Here is a 9,610-nt window from a genome sequence, read left to right as displayed (position 1 = left end):
GTTTTGTTTAGTTTTTAATGTTGATAGATTACAAGTATTTTCAGTGATTCTGTATAACATACTTCATAGAATACACATATTGGAATAAACATCAGAATCTAAGTTAACATGTTTCCTAATGATGGTCCACAGAATGTTCATCTAGAGAAATTTATAATACTATTTACCCCTTAAAGTCAGTAGGCCAGTAGTTAATAAAAAGGCTACAAAGTCTTTCTGTAGCATGCATGCACACGTGTACACGCACGCACACACACACACAACACACACACACAACACACACACACACACACACACCTTATTTAATTCAATGTTTACCACTGAATTAATTTTGAGAAGAAATGTTTTCACACCATATCTACAAAATACTTTGAAATAATGTTTTGTGTAATATTTGTTTGATAAATTTTCTCTAAACTCATTGACTAATGATGACCATATGTGCACACTTGTAGGTTTCATTAATATATTCATGATGGGACATGCAGCGTTTTTACACTATTTAAGCAAAAGGTCCTTAATTCATTCTAAGTGCAAATAAATTATTCCTGTATTCATCTAAGAATGCCCTTGTAGTTGAACATGAATATGATCATGTTTCATGAAAGAAACCTTGAGGGCACTTTTGCTTCTTATAAACATTTTACATATATGTCAGAAGAGAAAGTTTTGCCTATGTATGTATTTCATAATCAGTGAAAATTATGGCAATCTGTGGCCTTCTGTCTTCATTGTTGTGTATTATTGTTTATCAATGAAGTTGTAAGTATTACAACTTTATATGTGTAACTATGTAGTGGTTTATGGAAGACTTGGTTGATTAGTCATTATTTATGAATAACTAATCTATAAGGCTGGAAACAATACTTTATCAAAGGGTTGAGATTTCTTGGGAACTAAAATATCTTTCATGGTATTTATCTAGATAAAAGTAAATCAAAAGATTACCATCCAAGGGACAGCAAAAATAAGAAGAAATATTACTTAAACTAATTTAATTATTTTAGGGATAAGGCAAAAGATGGTAATTTATAGAAAATTTGATAATTCAGAGAAGTAGGCAGAAAAAATAAAGTTTGCCCATAGTTATATTACCTAAATGTAAGTGTTGTTAATATTATATGTGTGGTTTCCTTTTCTGTGCATTTGTTCTTTTGCTTTTAATCAATAGAGGCACATTTACTGGGAAGGTGGTAGATCTCTAACTTCAGTGTCCCTCACTTGCATAAAATCCTTCCAAGGCCTGGGAGGGTCACTAGCAATATGTAAACATGGTCAGATATTTATGAAAATGTTGCAAAGGTACAATCAATTCATTGAAATTCCTAAGACTGCTGACTTTTCTCCCTCAATTCCTACCTGTTTCTTATCCAGTGTTGATGGAGTGGCAGCAGGAATTTTGAGATTCTGACTAAGAGAAGTTGAGTTGTGGATTCATATAATTTGGGATTTGATGGTTTATTTATTTATTAAGTACTTTTCTAGAACTTATTTATTTTATTGAAGCATTATAATTACACACAATAGTAGGATCTATTTCTACATATTTATATGGAAGGTTATGTTTAAAAGGTTCACCATCACTTCTCTGGATATGCTATCCAGGAATTCTGCTTGCTGCTACCTATCTTGTATTGTGACTCAGTGTGACAGGGCCAGAAGTTGTATTGCAATATGCACTTGTCCTATGGTGCTTGACAGAAAAATATGAGCAGGGGGAAAACAAGATGACACTTTTCGAGCCAAAAGTTTGTGTGTGGGAAAGTGTTCCAACCAGAAGACAGAAACAATTTTCAGCACAGGATTCAATTCTTAATGGCTGTCTAGTCAAGAGGAAGTTCATTCTTTTCAGGGAATTTTAATTTACTAATATTATAATTATACTGAAAGTGGAACTCAAACTCCTACCATTTTTATTTAAAAATTATAGCACTTGAATTTTCCATATTAAAATGGTTTTTGTAAATCTTTCTTGTGCTGCCATAACATTCAACTCAGCTTAAGCCAGCTCAGTGTTCTATTCTGATACCCTACTATGAGTGATGAACTGTACCCTGCAATTTAATTCTGGATCAACTCTAATGCAACTTCTCATTTCCCATGTGCTTTCTCTGGCTTTACTTCTGTCTTTAGGTTCTTTTAACCTAGAACACCTTTCTTTTCTGTGTCCAGTGAATTACTCCTTTTCTCTAAGAACTAATTCATATCTCACTTTTTTTTCATAATGCCTACCCTGTCTCCATGAATAACTACTATCCCTGTAACAATACGGGTTCTCATAACATGTGTCTGTGACTGCCCTTATATTGGATGATGGTTTTCATTTACCTGTATGAATACATGTGGCAAAGAAACTTATTTTATTCTTCATCCCACTGAAAATATTGCCTTCCACACTGTTATTATAAAATTGTATCTAAACAGAGAGCAGGGAATGCATAAGTATAGATATTATAGCCAGGTTCAAAGACACATTAAATAGCAAACTCTCTTCCAATAATTAGGCACATTTGTAAGACACTTCCCTGTTCTTATATGGATAAAGATTAAAATAATTAACCATAAGCCCTATTTAATCTTACAGTTATTTTGAAGTTTCTTAGAAGAAAGTTTACAATAAAAACCAAACCTATATTTTAAAAGAATGAAGATTAGTCCAGTACACTAATTTCATTAGGTTTGGCTGCAGATGACTAATATTTGTCTAAAAACCAGGTAACGATGGCTTAGACAAGATGAAAGCTATGGCAGGTGGTTTAGATCTTCGATGGCATCCAACAATTCTTTTAGATAGAAAGATTTGTGGTTTCTGCCTGTGTGGTTTCTGTTTCCAGCATCACCTTATGATCTGAAATGATTGCCTTTTCTTCAGCTATCATGTCCATTTTCCAGCTAGTAGGAAGGGAGAAAGCTGTGTATTCCTATGAGTACACTTCCCAGATTTGTTCACATTTCTTCCAGTTGCATTTTATTGATGATAATTTAAACACATGTTGACATACAGCTGCAACATAAGCTAGAAACAATTGTCTCCATTCTAGATATCCCTGTAAAATTTGATTTAGGTGTTCTATCACTAGGGAGAAAGGGCAGAATAAATACTGAGCACAGCTAGTGGTCTCTGCTACAAGGATAAATGGAATAAGCTTTCACTGAGTTTCTATTACATACACTATTTCATTCAAATCTCATAGGAGACACACACACATATATACATGTATACCTATATATGTATATACATGTGTATATATATATATATATATATATATATATATACACATATATACACATACATATATTTTCAGTTATATAAATGGCCAAACTAACTCTAAAAGAGATTCACTACCTACCTTGCCTGAGGTCACTCGGATATTCAGTGACAGAAACAGAAGTCAACTGAAGTGTCTGATTGTAGAGCTCATGCCCTTATCACTAAATTATATTTCCTTAAATAAAATCTAGCAAAATGTGTGGTTAACCCTTAAAGGTTTTCAAAAGAGAAATGGGTTAACTTTCATTTACTCATTTTCTACTAATAAATTGACACTCATGACACTTGTATGAACATTTCTGTGCTCCCCAAGTAGATGGCAACAGGTTATAGAACTGGTTTTTCCTTTGCCTTGTGTTTCCCAATGCAAACCAAATGCTCTGGAATGCTTTAGAAAGACAAGACATTATAAAGTTCAATTTCTTAGGTTTCAGGTGGCATCTATTTTTTATATCACTTGTCCTTTGTTTTAAACCAAATTGTCCCCATTATATAAACTTGTAAATTTTAAATTTTATGTTCATTTTTTAGTGATTATCTTAAAATATTTAACCTACATATTTTGTTTTTACCTAAGAAGCTTAAGGTTAACTAATATATCAATCTTCAAAAATATGAAAGTCTTGTGACACTTTGATCTAAATTTCTTCTTCCATCTTTTATGTTATTTTTATGTGGCATTTTTCTAGTTATAATTTATTTTTAACACACCACCCTAAATGATCTTTTAGTCAGAATTACAAAAATATTCTATCAACATTTTTTTCCAACTGTACACCTTGCCCTCCTTTTTTTTTCAGTTCAAATTCCTCTTAATGTGTCATTCTTAAGTAATTTTTCATCATGGGTTCAAGCATAGTGAGTTATATTAGTCTTCATACTTCCGAAAATGATTTTTTTGTCTCCTCTTGCTTGGTTGATGGAATTATAGTTGGATAGTTAATTTTCCCAGCTTATTTAGGATATTGCTCAATGTTGTCTATTGTTGCTGATGAGAAGTTTGAAATCGGTCTGATGATTTCTTTTAAGTTTTTTTTTTTCTTTTTGGAAGCTTTCACGATTTTTTTTTTTAAAGTTTGAATTCTGTGACCTCACTCTTATGTGCTTAAGTGTACAATTTGTGCCTGCTTGCAGTACTGTGGTATAGTTGTTGCAGTTGGTGAATGAATGTTGACAATTGTTGTTAACTGAAGTCCATAGTTTATATTAGAGCTCATTCTTTGTGTTGTACAATTCTGATTTTTTTCTTTGGTACTGGGGATTAAACTCAGGGGCACTCAAACACTGAGCCACATCCTCAGCTCTATATTGTATTTTATTTAGAGACAGGGTCTCACTGAGTTGCTAAGTGCCTCGCCATTGCTAAGGCTGGCTTTGAACTCGTGATCCTCCTTTGTTAGCCTCCTGAGCTGCTGGGATTACAGGAGCATGCCACCACTCCTGGCCCAATTCTATAAATTTGATAAATGAATAGTGTCATGTATCTACTATAAGAATATATGGAATAGTTTCAATGCCCTAAAAATCTGTGCTTTACCTATTCACATTTCCCTTCCCTAAACCATTGGCAGACACTGATATTTTACTATTTATGTCATTTTGCCTTTTACAGAATATTATCTGCTATAATTGGAATTGTGCAGTATATATCCTTTTCAGACCGACTTCTTTCATTTATCAGTATTCATTTAATTTAAGGGTTCTCTATGTCTTTTCATGGTTTGAAAGCTCATTTCTTTTTTTCACTGATTAATATGCCATTGTATGGATGAACCACAGTTTATTTATGACTTGACTTGACTATTGAAGGACATCTTGCTCACTTCCAACTTCTAGAAATTTTGAATAAAGGTGCTGTAACTATCTGTGAACAGTTTGTGTGTGTGTGTGTGTGTGTGTGTGTGTGTGTGTATGTGTGTGTGTGGACATACATTTTCAACTCAAGTGGATAAATACCTAGGGCTATGATTGCTAAAACACATGAAAAGAATATACTTTGTTCTCTAAGAAACTGACAAATCTTCCTGAGTGGCCACAACATTGTGCCTTTTCCCAAACAATGAATGGAATTTCTATTGTTCAGCAACTTTATCAGCATTTGGTTTTATCTGTTTTTGGATTTTAGTCAACCAAGCAGGTGGGTAAGTACTAAATCATTGCTTTCATCTGCAATTTCCTGATAACAAGTGATAACATTTTTTCACGTGTTAATTTGCCATCTCTATTTTTGGTGAGGTATTGTTTTAAGAGTTCTTTAAGTATTTTGGGCTTAGTCTCTTTAATAGATAAGTGTTTTGCAAATACTTGCTCCTCATCTGAAGCTTGTTTTTTTTTATTCTTGTAAACTTATCTTTTGAAGACCACATGTTTACAATTTTAATAGATTTTACTTTAACCATTTTTTAAAAATTGTAATGGATTGTGCTTTAGACATTATACATAAAAACTCATCACCCAACCAATATTTCCTTTCTAAAAAGTTTATGTCATTGTGTTTTATTTTTATGTTCATTTTCAGTTAATTTTTGTGAAAGGTGAAAGGTCTTGTTGCTGTTAAGATTTTCTCTTGGTCTTTGGTTTTCTTTAGCCTGATATAATATGCTTGTCTAGATTTTTCTTTTTAAATTTATCCCATTTGGTATCCTGTGAACTTCTTGGATCTGTGGTTTGGTCTGTCATTAGTTTTGTAAAACTCTCATCCATTATTACTTCAAACCTTTCTTTTGCTCCATTATCTTTATTTCTCTTTCTGTTAACTCAGTGTCATATGTGTTACAGCTTTTCAAATAAAGCTGTAGTTCTTGGATATACTGCTTTTTTTGTTTGTTTTGTTCCTTTTTCTAGCCTTTTCTTTCACTTTAGAAATTTTCTATTGACATATCTTTAAGGTCACTGAAATGTTATTGGGCTGTGCCCTCTCTACTAATAAACCCATAACTTTCTTCTTTTCTCTTAATGACAGTTTTTATTTCCAGCATTTCCTTTAATTCTTAATTTTTGTCTCGCTTCTTACATTGACCATCTGTACTTGCATTTTGTTTATATTTATTTTCTTTAGAATATATAATGTATTAATCATAGTTTAAAAAATTCCTGGTTTGAAATTCTAAAATCTCTTGGGGCTGGGGATGTGACTCAAGCAATAGTGTGCTCGCCCTTGGCACGTGCGGGGCACTGGGTTCGATCCTCAGCACCACATAAAAATAAAAGAAAGATATTGTGTCCACCGAAAACTAAAAAATAAATATTAAAAAATTCTCTCTCTCTCTCTCTCTCTCTCTCTCTCTCTCTCTCTCTCTCAAAAAAAAAAAAAAAAAGAAAGAAAGAAATTCTAAAATCTCTACTATATCTGAATCTGGTTCTGATACTTGCTTTGTTTCTTCAGATTGTTTCTTATTTTTAGTATGTCTTATAATTTTTGGTTGAAAGGAGTACTGAGCATAAGAATGGAGGTAAATAGACCTGGAGTGTGAGGTTTTCATGTCAATCAGGCTAAAAGTTTTGCTGTGATAGTGTTGCTGTAGCTGGAGTTTTCAGAATCTTCAATTTTCTGCAGTATGCTTGTTTTCATACCCCTCTGGTGTTTGAGTTCCCTTAAATTTTTTTCTTGTATAGAGTCTATGTCTTGCAGCTTTTTAAGCTGTAAACTGTAAGGACAGAGGACAAGGAAGGAAATACAGAGAGAAGAGAGGCAGCTCAACAGCAACCCAGGTTGATTTGGAATAAACCTGCAGAGGGGGGCACAGTAGAGATTGAGACCAATCTTCTTCTAACATCCTGGGGTAGGTAGAGGCACATGGTGGGGGGTGGGGAAAGTTTTGTGATTAGGCCATTGCTGGGGGGTTGTCAGGAAGGGTCATTTTGTTCCTCACCTCCATTCTTTGAGGTGGTCACTGTTCAATATAGAACCAGGTGTTTTCAGGATTCTAGTCCTGGGTAGTAATTTCCTTTCTTTGTATGATGACGGAGTATTTATTATCTGGGGTTATCTTGTTATAAGATGAAGGATTCATTTCAAAATGCTGCTGCCTATGTTAGGTTCTCCCTAACATAAACCACTATTGGTATTCTGAGTTAACAAAACCAGACCTAGATGAGAAACGAGGTTATAAGAACATTAACTTGAAAAACTACATCCTGTGTAAAAGGCCATTTCCCCTTATTGCTTCTGTTTCTGTAAACATGCTTGCTGCTAGAGACCCCTGTGCAAAGCCTTTGGTCACATAGGCTAAAAATTTGTAAATCCTCCAATGACAGGAAAGATCTGAGATGATGCCAAATAGACTATAAATGTAAGAAACTGTGGATTGGGGCTCAGACTGTGGAGTAGAGACTCCTCTGAGCCTGTCACAGTAATAAACCCCACTTTTCCTACTCTCCCAGTGTTGCTTGGTGCTTCCTGACTGCTCTGCTTCCTGTAACAATACTGCAGCCTTAATGTTGTGATGGTAAGGTGATAGTATTGGTAAGAGATAGTATTCTTTAATTCTATGATGCCCAGTCTTTAGTGGGCCTATGCCCTAGACTGTGTGATCTTCACAAGTGTGTCTCTGCTTTTTTTCTCCTTTAGGGGAGATAAAGAGCTTAAAAGAGGGTAAAGTGAGGGTAAGTTCTCTCTCTCTCAGTATCCAATAAGGCTTTGGAAAATTCCCTTCACTTGCTCAGTAAGCCTTTGTTGTAGAGAATGCTTTGACTCTATTTGAAAATACTTTGCTTTTTCTCTCTTCTTTAGAAACAAAAGTTTTTCTTGGCTCTTCACTATGACACCCTGTAAGGTTCCTGGACATAAAACTCAGGAAAGTGTGGGCTACCTGTGACTGTAGCCCTCATTCTGCACTAATCTATAGTGTTCTTACAAGTTTATGGCTTTAACTACTCTGGTTTCAAGTGAAATGCTCTTGGTTGTAATCCTCTCTATTCACCAGTCTCCTCAGATTTCAGGTGGTGGTTTTCCCTATCACCTCAAGTCTATAATGGGTCCAAGGAAAGTTGTTGATATTCAATTTGTTTAGATTTTTTTTTCTTGTTGTAAAATGGGAAAGATGACTTCCAAGTTCTTTATGTGTCAGAGTTGAAACTAGAAGTTCTCTACAAACTTAAAAGTTTAAAAGCATTTTTTTTCACATGTAATTCCTTGATCCATCTGGAATTAATAGTTGAAAATGGCATGAAAGTAGGTCTCATTATTTAATTAATTTGTTTGTTTGTTTTTATGTGGCTAAAAATTCACCCTAACTTCATTTATTGAATAGTTTCTCCTTTCCCATTGTTATGATTTACTAGTTCTTTATTTATTAAGTTTCCATATATTCTTGATTTGTTTCTGCTCTCTTGATTTTACTTTACTAGGTATTTATCTATCTTTGAAACAATAACACACTTTTAAATCCAGGAGTTAGAAGTTAGCTCAGTGATAGAGTGCTTGACTAGCTGCCGAAGGTCCTATGTCCTGTACCCAGTACCATCCACACACACCAAAAAAAAAAAAAAAAAAAAAGATAAAATCTGGTAAGGCCAACCCTCCTACTTAATTCTTCTTTCATAATGGTGGGCTATGCTTGGTCTTTGTAGGAAAGTGTTGATTTCTGTTTGTTTGTTTTTTTTAAATAGGAAACTCTTCACAAATTTGTGTGTTATTCTTGTGCAGGGGCCATGCTAATCTTCTCTGTATCATTCCAATTTTAGTATATGTGCTGCCGAAGCAAGCACAGATTTCTGTTTGTTTATCTTTCTTGTAGTTCAGAGGAACTTTCAGTGTTTGCAGTAATGCGTTTCTTAATTCTGAAAAAAAAACTTCTACTTTTATTCAAATATTTCTTCTGACCATTTTCTCTCAACTTTTCTCCATTTTTCTAATGAGGTTGTTATTTCTGCATTGTCAAAAATTCTTACTGTCTGCATCCTGAAGTGTGACAATAATATTCACGCCTTCTTTCACAATTATATCCACTACCATTATCCTCAATGATGTTCCTTGTTCTTTTCTCAGATGGCTGAATTTGAACCATGGTACTTTTTAATGAAAACATTTATGAAGACTGTTTTCTGTCAAGTTGTTTTTCAGGGACTTGGTATTGTTCTTCATTAATTAAATAAATTGATTACTTAAACTGTTATGAGAGCATTCTGTTTTATCTTTGGATTTTTTTCCAGTTTGATTTTTGGTTATCTTCTTCAAAACACAGTGGTTGTTTTCCTTTAATTGTCTTCTATAATTAATACCCTTTAATATTTCTTTTAAAAGCCTACTTCTTTTCCTTTTCAATCTACTCATTTTTTAAAGCTTTTTCCTGTGTGTTCTTGACTCTTCTTTAGTAATTTCTATTTCTAATGTGATCT

At 33.7% G+C, this 9,610-nt stretch overlaps 1 non-coding gene across 1 annotated transcript; it reads right to left on the bottom strand.

Moving 5' to 3' along the window:
* Positions 1–8,873: 8,873 nt before the first annotated feature.
* On the bottom strand, positions 8,874–8,980 carry LOC120890238 (U6 spliceosomal RNA). Its single transcript, XR_005734479.1, has one exon. It is a non-coding gene; the product is annotated as a U6 spliceosomal RNA (small nuclear RNA).
* Positions 8,981–9,610: the final 630 nt, after the last annotated feature.

The sequence above is a fragment of the Ictidomys tridecemlineatus genome, chromosome 4 (assembly GCF_052094955.1).
Source record: "Ictidomys tridecemlineatus isolate mIctTri1 chromosome 4, mIctTri1.hap1, whole genome shotgun sequence".
Lineage (NCBI taxonomy): Eukaryota > Metazoa > Chordata > Mammalia > Rodentia > Sciuridae > Ictidomys > Ictidomys tridecemlineatus.
Note: the sequence above shows the minus strand (reverse complement) of the source record. Positions and strands in the feature narration are given on the sequence as shown.